Genomic DNA, 14,452 nt, shown 5'->3' on the forward strand with positions numbered 1-14,452 from the left:
AGAGAAATTAAGAAGGTTATGCACTATGGCACGGTGACCCGTGGAACCGGCATTTGAGGTACGGGCACCCAGGCAGTGGCTTGAAATCTCATTGCATAATCAGCACAATGGATCTTAGCACTGAGGCCCTGTCCTTCTCCCTTCCGGGGATGAAAGAGGTCTCTGGATTAGTCAGCACCAAAGGTGATCTCAGTTTTGCTCACTGGGGTGCTCAGCAAAACATGCAAGGTGAAAAATAACGTCTCCATGCACCCAAACTTCTAAATACCTCCATTTTGCAGTCATAAAAGCTTTAATAGGTAATTGTTGACTCAACACTTTTAAAACAAAGGAAGACTTGCTCATAAACATTCTTTGAAACACAAGGAAACATTCATTGAATGCAGTAAATATGAAAATTAAGAATAGAGCAGAGCATGGTTGATCTCAACTTGCAAAAGTGACATTTTATATTTTCTCATTTGGTCAAACTATCTTTGAAAGACTAACCTTTTGACATTCAATGCTATTTCCTTTCAACTCACAGCATCTTCTGCTGCATGTTCACTATTCAAACTAGACCAAAGGGAGCAATGACAGTCTGCAGCTGTGATTTTGCTGTTTAATCAAACCTGAATGAAGGGCTTGTGCACATAAGGAAAGGAAAATGTGTCACGGGAGGTTACGGGAAGAGGCTGCCAGAGAAAACTCATCTGTTCACATGAGTAATCTCTCCGTCAGGGTTGAGGATGTTCTGAACATATTTCTTTCTCTTCTTTAAGATGAAAATGGAGATAACAATTCAGAGTACATGTTAGCTGGGAAGGCAAAGAATGTACTAACTAAATTCTTGACATATAAATAATCGTGATCCCATAGCAGAAAATACTACTTCGGCTGAATTATCTTAAGTATTTTTAAAACTTAAACTTCTGGTAAGTCAAATATACAACTGGAGCTATGTCTGCTTCCCATTTAAAGGCACAGAGAATAGAAAACTAAGAACATTAAGTAATGCCATAATTCCCAGATGAACTAAAAGTGCAAAAAAAAAAAAAAAAGAGAGAGAGAGAGAGAGAACATCTTTCTCCAGATGGAGGCAACCACAGCAAGTCACCTGCAGAGTGACTCGTGTGTTCTCTGTTTTTTTCTAGCACCACAGAATTCATCACACTTATGAATGAATGGTCCTCATCACTTTGGGGGGCTACAATTTAAGATTAAGGCTTTAATGCTTAATGTATAGACAAACTATCACCAAAAGTACTTAGGCTTGTCCGCACTTCCATGCCGTTGGGTCCCAAACCCTCATATCTTCAGTATTATGAACAGACCTAGAATTTCCTCAAATTAAGCTCCTATTCATAATACTGTACCCATTCAATACTCCTCCCCACACTGAAAATTTTTAATTACAAAACAGATCATTCAGAATGACTGCCTCCTGTAGGAAGACTAATTTATGTTAAAATGTACTGATTCTTACAGGGTGGCTGCCAGTTTAAATTTCAAAACTAGAGCACACAAAAATTATGACATATTTATTAAGAGGCTAGAAATCTTAAGTGAAACAGTACCTTTTTCATTTTCAAAAATCCTATTTTTATTCTCCTAATCACAGAAAAAAAAAATGCTGTCTGGATTAAAAGCGATCGTTGCCTGCCACTCATTGCACTTTGGTTGGTTCTGACCTTTCTCAAAGAGACCCATTTTTTATTTGTACATCTCCTGTCTGAACTATTGCAATGAGTTGATAGTTGGGCAACTTCTCTCCAGTCCCTTGACTTTCTAATCTATCTTGGACATTGTTAGCAGAATCCTAAATCATCATAATCAAATTATTCTCCTGCTTAGACCCTTTAAATTGCTCCCCCCTATTTACTAGAGAAGAAAGTCAACCTTCCTACCAGAGCATCGAAGAAACGCCACAATCAAAGCTGGTCTCGTCTTTCCAATCCCCTTGTCACAACGAAGCTCAGCATGCCCTGGGCTCCAAGGACAGGGGACACACTGAGTCCTTTCCATGGGTCTGGGACTTGACCCACAGGACTTCCTCAGTCCCTCCACTTGCCTGCCACCGAAACTAAACATTGACCTTACTCCACGTCTTTTACTTTTTTCATGAAGATGTTCTTGATCCTCAGGGTCATAATTACTTGCCCCTTCCTTTGAATTCTCATCATACACAGATTTTATCTCTAAAATGATATCACGATTAGTATTCGAGGGCCTGCATTGCCCTCTTGCCGGCCACCACACGAAATCAAAGATTCTGTCTTGTTTCACTCCAGATGACCAGAAATACCTAACAAACAACAGCATACATGGTAGTTGCACAGCAAATGTTTGCTGAATAAAAACATGAATGCATCATGTGATCACCCAATCAGTCAGTACTAAATGGAGAAACTAGAAAGAGCATTTTTTTAAAAAAGCAAAATAAATATCTTCCAATGGCATGAGTATTATTAAACTTGCTATCTGATGATAGGATAGTATCTAACTGGACTTTGGCAATTTTAGCTTTAGTTTTGTTTTGCTTAGTTGAGAATTTATATGAAAAGAAGGGCCTAAGGGACCCATCTGTTAAAATTATTAACTTCATCTAAATACATGATTCTTGATTCATATCACCACTATTGGAACTACTAATGGGGGTTAGGAGGGTGGTGTGCTAATTTGGGAGCAGCAGGAGAAAACAGTCTCTTAAGGAAATTAAAACTTTCTCTCTTTTTCATGAACATATATATTTTTTTAAATAGCAAAGAAACAGAACATAAAAAACTCAACCGCCATCAAAATAACACTTGAAACTATGTCACTATTTTAATAACAGCCATAGCTAAGTTAGCAATTGACGCTGCTATTATAATTAAAATTATATCCTAATTTAAGTTTTCATTTAAAACTCCATAATTAAACCATTGACATCTACGGGCTAAAAGTACTTCGAAAGGAAGATATTATTGTTATGATAAACTCTTTAAAAATGCATTATATCTGGACCCGAAAAAGCCATTTCTACACACAGGCAAAGACAGCCTGGGGAAATGACTAAAACTTTCAGATAAAATGACATTTTAATCTTCCTTTACAAACTCTATCCCCTGCCTAGTTTCATAAGCATGTCAGCTTACTTTGTCACTTGCCGTATTATATTAAGGAAAATGTTTTTATTTTCTCACCTTTCCTTCTAGAAGTGGCATATGACTGACATTTCAAGAGGAATAGCCTTTACTTGAAAATATTTTCTTTCAGAAACAGTACTCCAAAAGTATATTCCAACCTAAACTCCATTAACATATAATTTAAATTGGGTTTTTTCATATAAAGTATTTAAGAAGCATATATGTATTCAGCTCAGCTATGTCACTTATATAATTTATAAATAACCTAGATAATAAATAACCTAGATAAATGTTATAGGCAAAATTTAAATTATATGTCTATAATATAATTTTCATAAGGTCAATTAACACATTTATAAAAATGGTGGATCCTAGTAGGTCCGCTAAGGTACTTCAGGATCCATGAACCCTTTGAAATTACATGCAAATTTTGTATGTGTATGTATATGTGCTAAGCTTTTAACAGTTTCTCAAAAAAAAAAAAAAAATCTGTGAACCAAAACAAGTTAAGAATTACTGGGTTATTTGCAAATGGCCATTGTATTTTTTACCTATAAGTAGCATCTCAGAACAGGAGACATAAAACCCTCTCACTTTTAAAAAGGGTTTAAGTAACCACCATGTAGCTTTCCATTTACTTCCACACATATATGCAAATGAAATAGATTTCTCAAATTTTCTTTTTTTTCCCACTTCCTCTCAATGACTCATTTTAAAATTCCCCTCAAGTACTAAATAATAGCTACTTTCAAAGGATTTCTGTTTGGAAGTTAAGACAATCTACAAATCACATCTCCTAGAAAATGTTCATAGTCAAACCACGAGGAAAATTGGGCATATAGGCTGGAAAGGTGGCTATTTGGTCCCCTGTTTAGTGTTGAAGTTGACAGTGAGAGCTAGAAACATAAAAGAGCTTTTCTGACTTAAAACTAAATCAATATTTCAGTGCAAAAAAAAAATTACTATTATTTACAACTCTTAATGCATTCATAAAAATCCAGAAAGTAAATCTTTTTTCTGCTTTGATATATTGAAGAACGCAATGGTTCAGTCACCTACCTAAAAGCTTGCAGTTCAAACTTGGTGAAGCGGTCTGTCTACACGACTCCTTGGTCTGCTGCTTAGACTGGAGTAGGGGCCTTTGTCTCATTCATTCTTTTACACCTAGGATCAGACATAGTGCCTGCTAACACATGTCAATTCAAATGGTTTTTATTAATTGATACTGATTAAATCCTGTAATTTGAACTTTTAGAAGCTATCTCCATTTGGACAGCTTTAGTATGCTCTAAAACAATGGAAGGTCATAAATAAATCAAGCCATCTTAGGGACATGTGTCGCATTCTCGCAAAGAACTTCCAGTAACATTCCTTGAGTCATTTCATGACAAGTCAATGCTAATCAATGTAGAAGTAATTGGCCAAAGAGCATAAACTTGCCTAAAATACAGATGGGGAGCATGACAGGGGGAATATAGTTAGCATTAATATGATGGCTAGGTGGAAGGCCAGGGGAAGGGGAAGCAATTGGGGGAATCGTTTTGTAAACTATGTAGATGTAAATAGATGTCTAACCAATGTACTGTATACTTGAAACTAATGTAAATACGTTTTTTAAAAAGATATTGAATTTAAAGAAATAAAAAAAAAAATAAAACAAAGAGAAGCCTCACAACAGGTACCACAAGCTAAGCCACCATTTTTGAGTACGGAAGACCAACATAGGCACATGGAAACTAAAATTTTGGAATTAATGATCTTTTTTAAAAAATTGATATATAAGCCACGTACCATAATATCCATGCTTTCAAAGTGTATGATTGAGTGGTTTTAGTATGCTCACAAAGTTGTATGACCATCGCTACTATGTAACTCCAGAACATTTCTGTCATCCCAAAAAGAAACTCATGTACCATATCAGCAGTCACTCCTCATTCTCTCTCCCTCCAGCCCATGAAATTAACATACTTCAATCTTAAGATAGATTTTATTTTTTTTATGCCTCTCCAAAGTGCCCATATGGAGATTTGCACATAGCACCGTGCAAGGAGAACATAAATGATTATTTACTACAAAATACTGCCAAACCCAGGAAGCATCAAAGACAATTTTTCTACCTATCTGATATGACATTTTTACTTTCACTTGGTAAGTAGCAATTTCCAAGGCTCATTAAGTTTTTAAAGTATCGCTTAGTTTCCCAATTGCAAAAATTTACATTTTTTTCTCCTTTGGATATCATAACCGCCTAAATATAGAGGCCAGATCAAAAGATGGTTCAAGCAGATGGGGCGCAACTTAGTCCGGCAATCACAATCTTAGATCATAATTGATTTTCCCTCCAAGCCACAGAGTGGAACTGAAGTTCTGCCCAAGAAAGAACAGATATTTCTCTGCAAGTCCTGAAATGAAAGTAGGGGATTACAAGTTGAGTTCATCTTCTTCCCATTTTAAGAATGTACCTCCATTACATTTTGTATATAATTCTTCTGTTGGGTTTGAGGATTGTTCTTTGGTATCTGGCAGCACATTTTAAAATAAGTGAATCTCCAAATTTTTTTTTCATAGATTATTATTACCCTAAATTTAGGGGAGAAATCTAATTAGGTTTTACATGCTTCTCCCTGGCCACAAAGGCACATTCTTTTTCTCTTTGTATTCCTTTAAAAATGCAAAATACCTTTATTTTTCAAAGATATTCATTAAATTGATGAAATCAGGCTGAACAAAAATGACATGTCTTACTTATTTTCCTTATTCTATGAATATGGCCCAAGAGACGGAATGCACAAACAGGATGGACATTGTGCAGAGTTCTCACCTGCCCCGTCCCCACTCTGCCCCCACGTGCTGCACTCTGAGGACCAACATGTGTTCACACACCATTATAGAAGATGTCAGCATTAAAATGATTGTTTTAATGATATTCGGCTTCTAGGATTAAAAATAATAATAATAAAGCCCAAATTAAAAATGATAAAAAATATGTTTTGGTCAGTTTACCTTCTCCTATTAGCTATTTTTTAAAAAAAATATTTTCTTTTTTTAAAGTTTGAATACTACCTATAGTGCTAAATTTCTTTGAACGGCTCTCAAAAGACATCTTTTCTAAAGGGCTCAGATCCATCGAGCTTGCCGGGCACAGTCTCACCCGTTCTGTATCTCCTCTCAGCACCCCAGAACTTTGCAGGGCTGCAGTGGTTGAGACAATGGGGACCTAGGGGAGCTGGCCTTCATGGGCACAGCAGCCACCAAGCCCCTGCCTAGCCTGAGCCATTCAGGAAGGAGGTTTTTTATCTTCTCCCATCACAATGCCTGAAAACCCTAAGGGGATCGTTCATCAATAATTCACAAGCAGCAGAAAGAACAAGCTCTAATCAATAAGCAGTACCGTCAAAACTCACAGCAGGTCCAGGAGGACTGACTGGGTGTTGTGTTAATATTTGATTGAACTTCCTGGGACGATTTAATTTTTCATAGACCACAGGTCTAAAATTAACCTTTTAACCTTATGTTTATAAAGGACCTTTCCCAAGGGAACAAAAAAAAAATGTTTAAAAAACATTTTTAATGAAAACAGGAGGCTAAAATGAATATTTCAATACCTAGGAGATTGGCTCGAGATCACACAGAAAAACAGAATTAGGACTCACTTTACCTCGCACGTACCTAAAACATTCTGAGATTTTTTTCACATCTTTAATGATTATTTTCAAGACTGTGTTATAGGGCTTTAAAATATATTTTTATTTTTCAACTGCCAACTCCTTATATTCAAGAAAAAGAATTTGGAGTACTCTGTAACCTATTTCTCCTTTTCTAGCAATTCCCCTTATCTATTAATAGCAAAATGACCCAGCCACATGCCGTAAGTACTAGAGTGGCTGAACGTGAAACATATTCATTAAACAAAATAATAAATTCTGATTTTATGATTACCCATCTATGCCTTTAAATTCAAAATTCTTGTTAGGTCCCAACTTTGCATAGAAAATCTGACATGGTTAACAATGGTAGATTATTAAAGTCCTTAAAGATAGGTTAATTTCCCCAATTTTGTATTGTTCAAGCTGATGTTCAAACAAATTTGGATTTTTCAGCACACCCTGAGGGCAGAGGAAGCCAGGAATCTCACCAGAAAGTGAAGAGTAGTTGATCAAGGCTTTTAATTGTGCTATGGAGAATCCTTCCCAAAATATGGAAGAATTACCTGTATTCATTACTTGGTGAAGTAGCTCTTCCTTTCACTAATAATGAAAAGCCCTAATAGCCTTTTCATTATTTATTGATTGGTCAGAAACAAACAAATAAAATGTACCAATACATAAAGTACTCTTTAATTACATAAAAATAATATCTAAAGCCAAGATCTCTTTTAAAGAGAATGAAGAATACACACACGTACAAAATAAGACAACATGTCAACAATGGCCGATGAGGTGCAAGTACCAGATTCTTCTGAAATGCTGGGTGGGCTCTGGGGACCAAGAGCCTTGGCCTCAAATCCCAGCTCCACTGCTTTTGACGTGCATCATCTTAGGCAAGAAACATCTCTCTAAGCCTCAGTTACCTCATCTGGAAAAGCATGAATGGTACTCATTTTGTACAACTCTTCTGTGAGACTAAGAAGGAATATGACCTAAGAAAAATACTTAAAAACACATTTTCTAGCAAACAATATAAGCTCAGCAAATGTTAGCTGTTGTTATCTGTACTTGTAATGGTCGTACCATGAGCAGCTAGAGCAACAGAGAACTGAGGAGTGGAACCGTAATGCCCCCTGAATTCATCATCTTCACCGGACGAACCATCCCATGGTGGGTTATTTTACTGTTAATTAAAGTTTATATTTTCAGGCATCAATTTTTTTTTTTTTTTTTTTTTTATTGCTACCACTTGGGAAAAAGTGCTTTTTAAATGCACTTCCTGGCGTCTGGTCTTAGCAGAGTGGACAGCACCCTCCTTAGTAATTCAGAGCCGTCTTCAAGACCAGTCATTACTGTCTTGTGTAACTTGCGACAGTGCGGAGGTGCTGACAGGGGCTACACAAGTGGGAAGGCTTCAGGTGGCCGCGTGCTCAACTGCGAGGCCTTTTTCTATAAAAACAAAATATTGGAAAGGTTCAGAGGACGCTAAATTTCCCAGGGGCGCACACGCTAATACACAATGAAGGAATGGTGGCCCGAGCCGCGAAACGTGTGGCCTGGGAATCCGTCTCCTACTCCCCACTGCTCCCGGCTGTCACCCTGTCAGGACCACAGTACTAGGAACTCTGCGAAGGAGTCATCAGGATTTGAATTCCATTTAACTAAACATCTGATAAGGTCACAGGCCACAGCTTCGAGAAAGCCTAATGTTAAAATGAGACAAATACCTTCTTCTCTAATTTCATCTTGTTTGCGCTGACATTCAAAGGAATTTCAATTTCTCAAGCATACCTTGACAAGGAAGACATCCAGGTAGCCTGATGTATATTAGAGAGAAGCCTAAGGGCCGGGACGCTTCCATAATCACTTGCTGTCATTTTACTGTCCTCGATTCTCTTTCACAGTAGTGGCAGCTAACAACGGCGACAACAGCTTCTATTTATTAAACACATATAGTGTGCTCAAAACTGGTACATTCTATCTACAATGCAGCTCTCCCGGATGCACTCAGAATTTACAAAGTGAATGATTAACATGCCAATGTCAATACATGTTTTTTAAAATCTTCATTTAAATTTTTTAAATGATCCAGAATTTGTGAACCAATTGTTAAACATTTAAAATTTTCATTTACGTTTAGTAAATATATCTCCTGGATTCAACGTCAAAGAACACAGTACTGGTTTCTGTTTAATTCCTGGTTATTGAATTCCACATTCAGTGGAGGCACAGTTTAGACGGAAGTAATGGAGGACTTATTTTGGAACAAAGTTTCTTGTAAAGAAGAAAAATTATGCTTATGTCTACTTTTTTTTTTCTTTTCCAAAGTTTTCCTCTCTCCTTACTCTCTCTTTTAAGAATTTATCTTTAAGCAAAAAAGAAATGCTTGGAAGAGAGTAGCTGCGAATGACCAGGTATTGCCACCCTCAAACCTTAGTGCAACCATGCTCTTTTTTCTTCTTTCCTTTAATACCAGAAGGATGCTCCCTCTTTCTCAGTACTAAAGCCAGATCTACCCAATCTTCTGTCAGTGCCTGCATGCCTAGGTTTCAGTAGGCTGAAACTTACTCTCAGTAGAGTCTTTGTTAGTACTTGTTGTTTTCCGAACATCTACAAACACACATTGGCTACAACACCATGAAGACCGTTGAAGGTGAAGACAAAGTGAGAGGAGCTGAAGGATCTTAGCTCTCACCTTTTGTGGCTCCTTCATTGGGGTAAACACACGGACAGGAAGTCATGTGCAACTTATAAAGGTGTGCGTGCGGTTAGCCTCTCTTAATCATGTAAGACCCGCATAGATTCAATAGATAAGGAATAATTGCCACCAACAGTACCAAAAACTCACCGATGTGTATTACAGACAAAATAAGGAAGCCTGGACTAGAGTACACTTTTTAAAGGAAATATAGCTGTGTAGTAGTAGCATATTTAATAGCACATGTGCTCACACACATACCCACACATCCTTAGATTAGAAAAATAGTGGTGAGGGACTTGGGACCTGCTTCAAGGACACAGACTGTCATGTATTATTGCATGAACTACATCCTCCCCAAAAGCTTAAAAATAGTAGCCTTTCTTGGTATGTTTAAACAGTCTCTTTTCAGTCTTGGTTATATAATGGCCTTCCAAGAAAGATCCCTTCATAACACATTTTCAAGGACGAAAAGTCAAAGTGGCCCTCTGTGAAGCGTCATAAATGTCAAATGAGTGAAGTCTAAATTCTCAAGGTTTTGCTTACTTGTGACCGGGAACCCATAAAGAACACCCCAGCCACTGTACTTCCCAAAGCTGCCTGGAACACCTCATCTGATGAGTCAGTCAACATCATTTATCGACGTGACCGTCCAACCACACAACCACACAAAAGGGCAGTGGATCGAGATACTGAAATTTTGATTAAATGCAGAAAAGGTCACTTGGACAAAGCTTTTTTGCACTCGGCAGTCAGGCATTTTCTTCCTCACAGAGCAGCGACACAGTTAACAAACCGCTGCTAGAAGCTCCTGAGAGATTTGCAACTTTAGCTGGAAGAAGAGCTGGAGATTTTCCTTCTCCTCCCCTGACCGTACTTATAAGCTGCTTACCGCAGCCCTGCGCGGCTCCTCCGCCTGGGCTGCCGGCCTCGCAGAGCTGACGAGTGGTGCTGGGTCCCGCACAGGGGAAAGGGGTGTCACTGAGGATCTGGGAGGCTGCTGACGGCCACACCCTCAGCGACCTGAGTGGCAGCCTGTAGACTGCGTGCAGTCTTTCTCCTCGTGCGCAGCGAAATTCTGAGTGGGAACCTGCCTTCAAATTCTAACCTAAATCCTTCTCGATTCAATTTCTTCTCTGGGCAAAATGAAAGAAGCATTGTGTTTTTAGTATTTGAAGCTCGTTTTCAGGTTCACAGTAGTGTCAGTTTGATTGTCCCACTATTATTAAACTACAGGTTTTCATAAAACTCTGTTTCACCATAACATCTAAAATGCTACGTCTGAAATTGATTAATTACACCCTGGAAGAAAGTAAAAACCAACTTCTCTATTCTAAATACCTAATGGGAAGCTACTGTTTTATTCTTCTAATTATATAAGAATGGATAGGGTAATAAGCCCTCCCTATCAACAAATTTCAAGAATCTTTACCTTTTTCTTTTCTCCAGCTCTGTTAATGACAGAAGCATATCATAATTTAATTAGCTGACACTGACTGGCAATCCATCCACTTCTTTTTAATCAAAACCTTTTCATAGAGCTATCCATAAGGGCAGACTTTGCATAACCAATAATCTCCATAAATAAGACCCTGGGACAGCGTATAGAAAGACGTAAACCATTTGGACACAGTCACTATGTTCCCACTTCACTGAAGACTGGGACATGAATTTTCCTCTGCAGTGTTCATACATGGTTATTTCTGAAAACAGATGCCCTGGGTGGCACAAAACTGTCAAAAAGTCAAGCTGGCCACACCTCATATAAGCATCACTTAATGGGATAGTGACTCAAGAAGGGAGGCTCTGTGTGTGAGAGCCAAGGAATGAATTTCCAGGGGCTGAAACTTCGACGACCCACCAAAGTGGCTTAAAGAGGAAATAATCACTTCTTAAAAACATGATGGGAAATATGGTTTTAGGCAAATATATTTTTTGTGGCCTTAAGATAAACATATGTACTTAATCTGCCCGAAAGTAGTTTGGAGTTAGTCTTTAGAATACAATTAGTATTCTAGTAACTGGAGTTAGAAAAATGTGTGAATATGGTACATGTGTGGGTGTGTGATGCCTGAAAGTTGTACAGGTATTCTCTTTTAGGAAACAAAGTCGATGGAACTGAAACAGTACAAAATAATTTTTAGGTAGGCTCGCTCCTTTGACAAAATTTCAGGCTCCTTGGAAGTAAATTTTCAAAAATAGAAATATCAATAAAAGTCATTTGAAATGTGATTCCATTCTCGTCATGACATTTTCATCCACACACAACACTTTAGGAACTGGGTCAAGTTAAAATGTTGTTCCTCTAGGCAGCGGGTTCATTTTGCTTTGTAAGATACTGATATCATGGAGGTTTCATTCTGAAAGCATTAGTCAAACAGCCTGAGTTCTCTGGTCACGGCTCTATTTTATTAAATGTGAGTAGTAAAAAGAACGTGGACTTGGGAATCAGATCTGAAGTGCAGTCTAAGCTCTCTGCCACTGTAGCTACAACATGACCTTGATCAAGTTCATTAACTTCTCTGAGTTTCAGGTGATTTGTAATATGAAGGCAAGATATTAACACCTAACTCACAAGGCTGTCATGAAAGTTAGTTACAAAGTAGAAGGCTTAGCAGTGAGCAGCTGCTCAATAAATAGCAACTTTTATTCTCACAATTATCGTACATTAATTTTGGCTAATACTCACTGAGCAGTTAGAATCAGATAAATAATTTTACTCAAGCACTTAGACAATTAAAAGGTGGTACAGCTACACTGGATTAAAGATGATTTTTTAAAGTGCAATTCCTGCCCTTCATTTGCTTTGATTATCAAAGTCAGTTACTGAATAACTGCTATATTACCACCAAACGCCCCTACCTTAAGGAATTCACAGCTAAAAGGGACAAGCTCTAGAGTCACATGACTGTTAACTGCTAGCTCAGCCACTTCCCCGCTGTGTGACCTTGGGTAAGTAGTTTAAACTTCTTAGAGACTTGACTTTTCATCTGAAAAAAGCAGGCAATAATTAATCACAGTACTCACCTCAAAGAAATTGTGAGGGCTAAATGAAACAATTCACACAGACTTCTTAGCATGATGCCTGGCACGGGGTAAGTACTCAGTATATGTTAAGTGTTATTATCTAATTAGTGATAATTAGTGACCATACAAGATCATACCTGCTACAGACGAGAAACCGAGGCTTAGAAACGTTGAAGAGCCTTGCAGCTGTTACAGAGGAGAGGTGGCGGGAGTTTTATCACAGGTCTGTCTGACTTCAAAGCTCATATTCGCCTCTCATGCTATTAAACCTCTCTTAAACCAGGCTCAATCATTCTTTATTAAAAATAGCTATCGAATATTTACGATGTGCTAATAGCTGTTGGGGCTATAATAATGAATAACACAGAGGGGTAGCCCTGGCCTCAGGGAGCTTAGTGACAAGAGACAGGACATTGTAAGAGAGGATGCCCAGGACAGGCAGCGAAGCACAAATCTCTATCTTAAATACAAACTCTTTCGGGAAAGTTCTCAAAGACACCCAGAGGTACTGACGGGTGACTGCCAGAAATGTGGTCTGGAACTCCACTGCGGGACTACTTTTCCCCCCGTTTTCTGTCATTAATTAATTTATGAAACTTTACTAAACATCTCTGTTGCAATAGATGCTTGTGATACAGAGATAAATAAGACCAGGTCCCATCCCTATGTGAGTTTACAGCCTAGTGAACCATCAGCTCTACTTATGGACACACATTCTACTTGTTCAACCATTTTCTTGAATCAATTACAAGTGAGAAAATAGACCAGATGTTATCTGAACTGATCACCTCTGTGCCTGGGTTCATGATGCCACCTCATCAGAAGGTTGAAGCTGGTTTCAGGTTTAGACGCACCCCTCAAAGGGCTGTTTTCACAGTCTAGTCTGTATCTGCAGTGATGCCTCTTTACAGCTCTTTGCTTGACTGCCACAGGGTCTGCCCACTGGGAAGTACCTGCCCACTTTTCAAAACTACCTTTTCTTCTCCCAGCCCTTGTCCCATTGGGACAGGTGACCCTCTAGCACAGGCTTTCCCTCCTTAGAGCACGTGGCGCTGCCATGCTCACCTGCATCTTCACTCTCCCTGGGCAGTGGATGAGACTACCTGCATCAATCCCATCTCCTTTCCTTGTAATACATCTCTCCTATCCACAGATTGTTTCTGTTACTGTCTTCCAGTCGCCCCTTGTTTGTCTGTTGATGCTATTACTCTAGCACCTGAACACCAAACGGTGTCTGCCACATGGCACTTCCATGGATGGATCACCTTGCAGCCACGTGGGGATGTGTGAGTTAAAATGAAGCCAAGAAAGGCACTGTTTTTAATTCTACTTCGCCACGACCTAAGCTTATGTTGAAGAGTTTAATATCACTTTCACATTCTTTAAAAATTTTTTCCTTTCCTTTTCTTGCGTTTTTGTTCCTTTCCAGATTTCTCCCTGGAAATTTAAATGACAGTGTGTCACTTTCCTCTCTCCCAGCTGTACCAGCTTTCAGGTCTCTAGGCTGAGGCTTACTTGCTAGTTTCTCGCCCATATTTCTAACCTGTGCAGCACCTCTATTACCTGCTTTTCCTCACAGTGCTTTTGCTATGCCTTTCATTTCAGCCTGATCTGCACATTTAATTAGGGAGTCTGGGTCCTTCCATTTTAAAGAGGACATAAGGTAAGAACAGTCATCAGCAATGCCGGGTAAATAATAGAAACTACGAAGGAAGGAGTTGTACTGCAACAGCTCTCTGCAAAAGAAGGGGTGTGCGAGGGGTAAATGAAGATGTGGAAGATGTGATAAAACAGCAAGGAATATGACCTTACTAAAGCAAAGGCCCCCCAGATTTGTCAGGCTGTTCTGCACATATGCTGGGGCAGCACCTACTAGTACAATCTCAGAAGCAGGAATGCAAAGAGAGGGTGATAGAGGAGAAGTGAGACGTCAGTTCAAGAAAGAGCCTAGGGAGACGCAGCCTCAAACAAGA

General features: G+C 38.7%; 1 protein-coding gene across 2 annotated transcripts in view; it reads right to left on the bottom strand.

Annotated features, from left to right (window-relative positions):
- The window catches only part of SMYD3 (SET and MYND domain containing 3), a 536,963-nt gene that overhangs the window by 239,799 nt on the left and 282,712 nt on the right, over window positions 1-14,452 (bottom strand). The window lies entirely within an intron of this gene.

The sequence above is a fragment of the Rousettus aegyptiacus genome, unplaced genomic scaffold (genome assembly GCF_014176215.1).
Source record: "Rousettus aegyptiacus isolate mRouAeg1 unplaced genomic scaffold, mRouAeg1.p scaffold_m13_p_18, whole genome shotgun sequence".
NCBI lineage: Eukaryota > Metazoa > Chordata > Mammalia > Chiroptera > Pteropodidae > Rousettus > Rousettus aegyptiacus.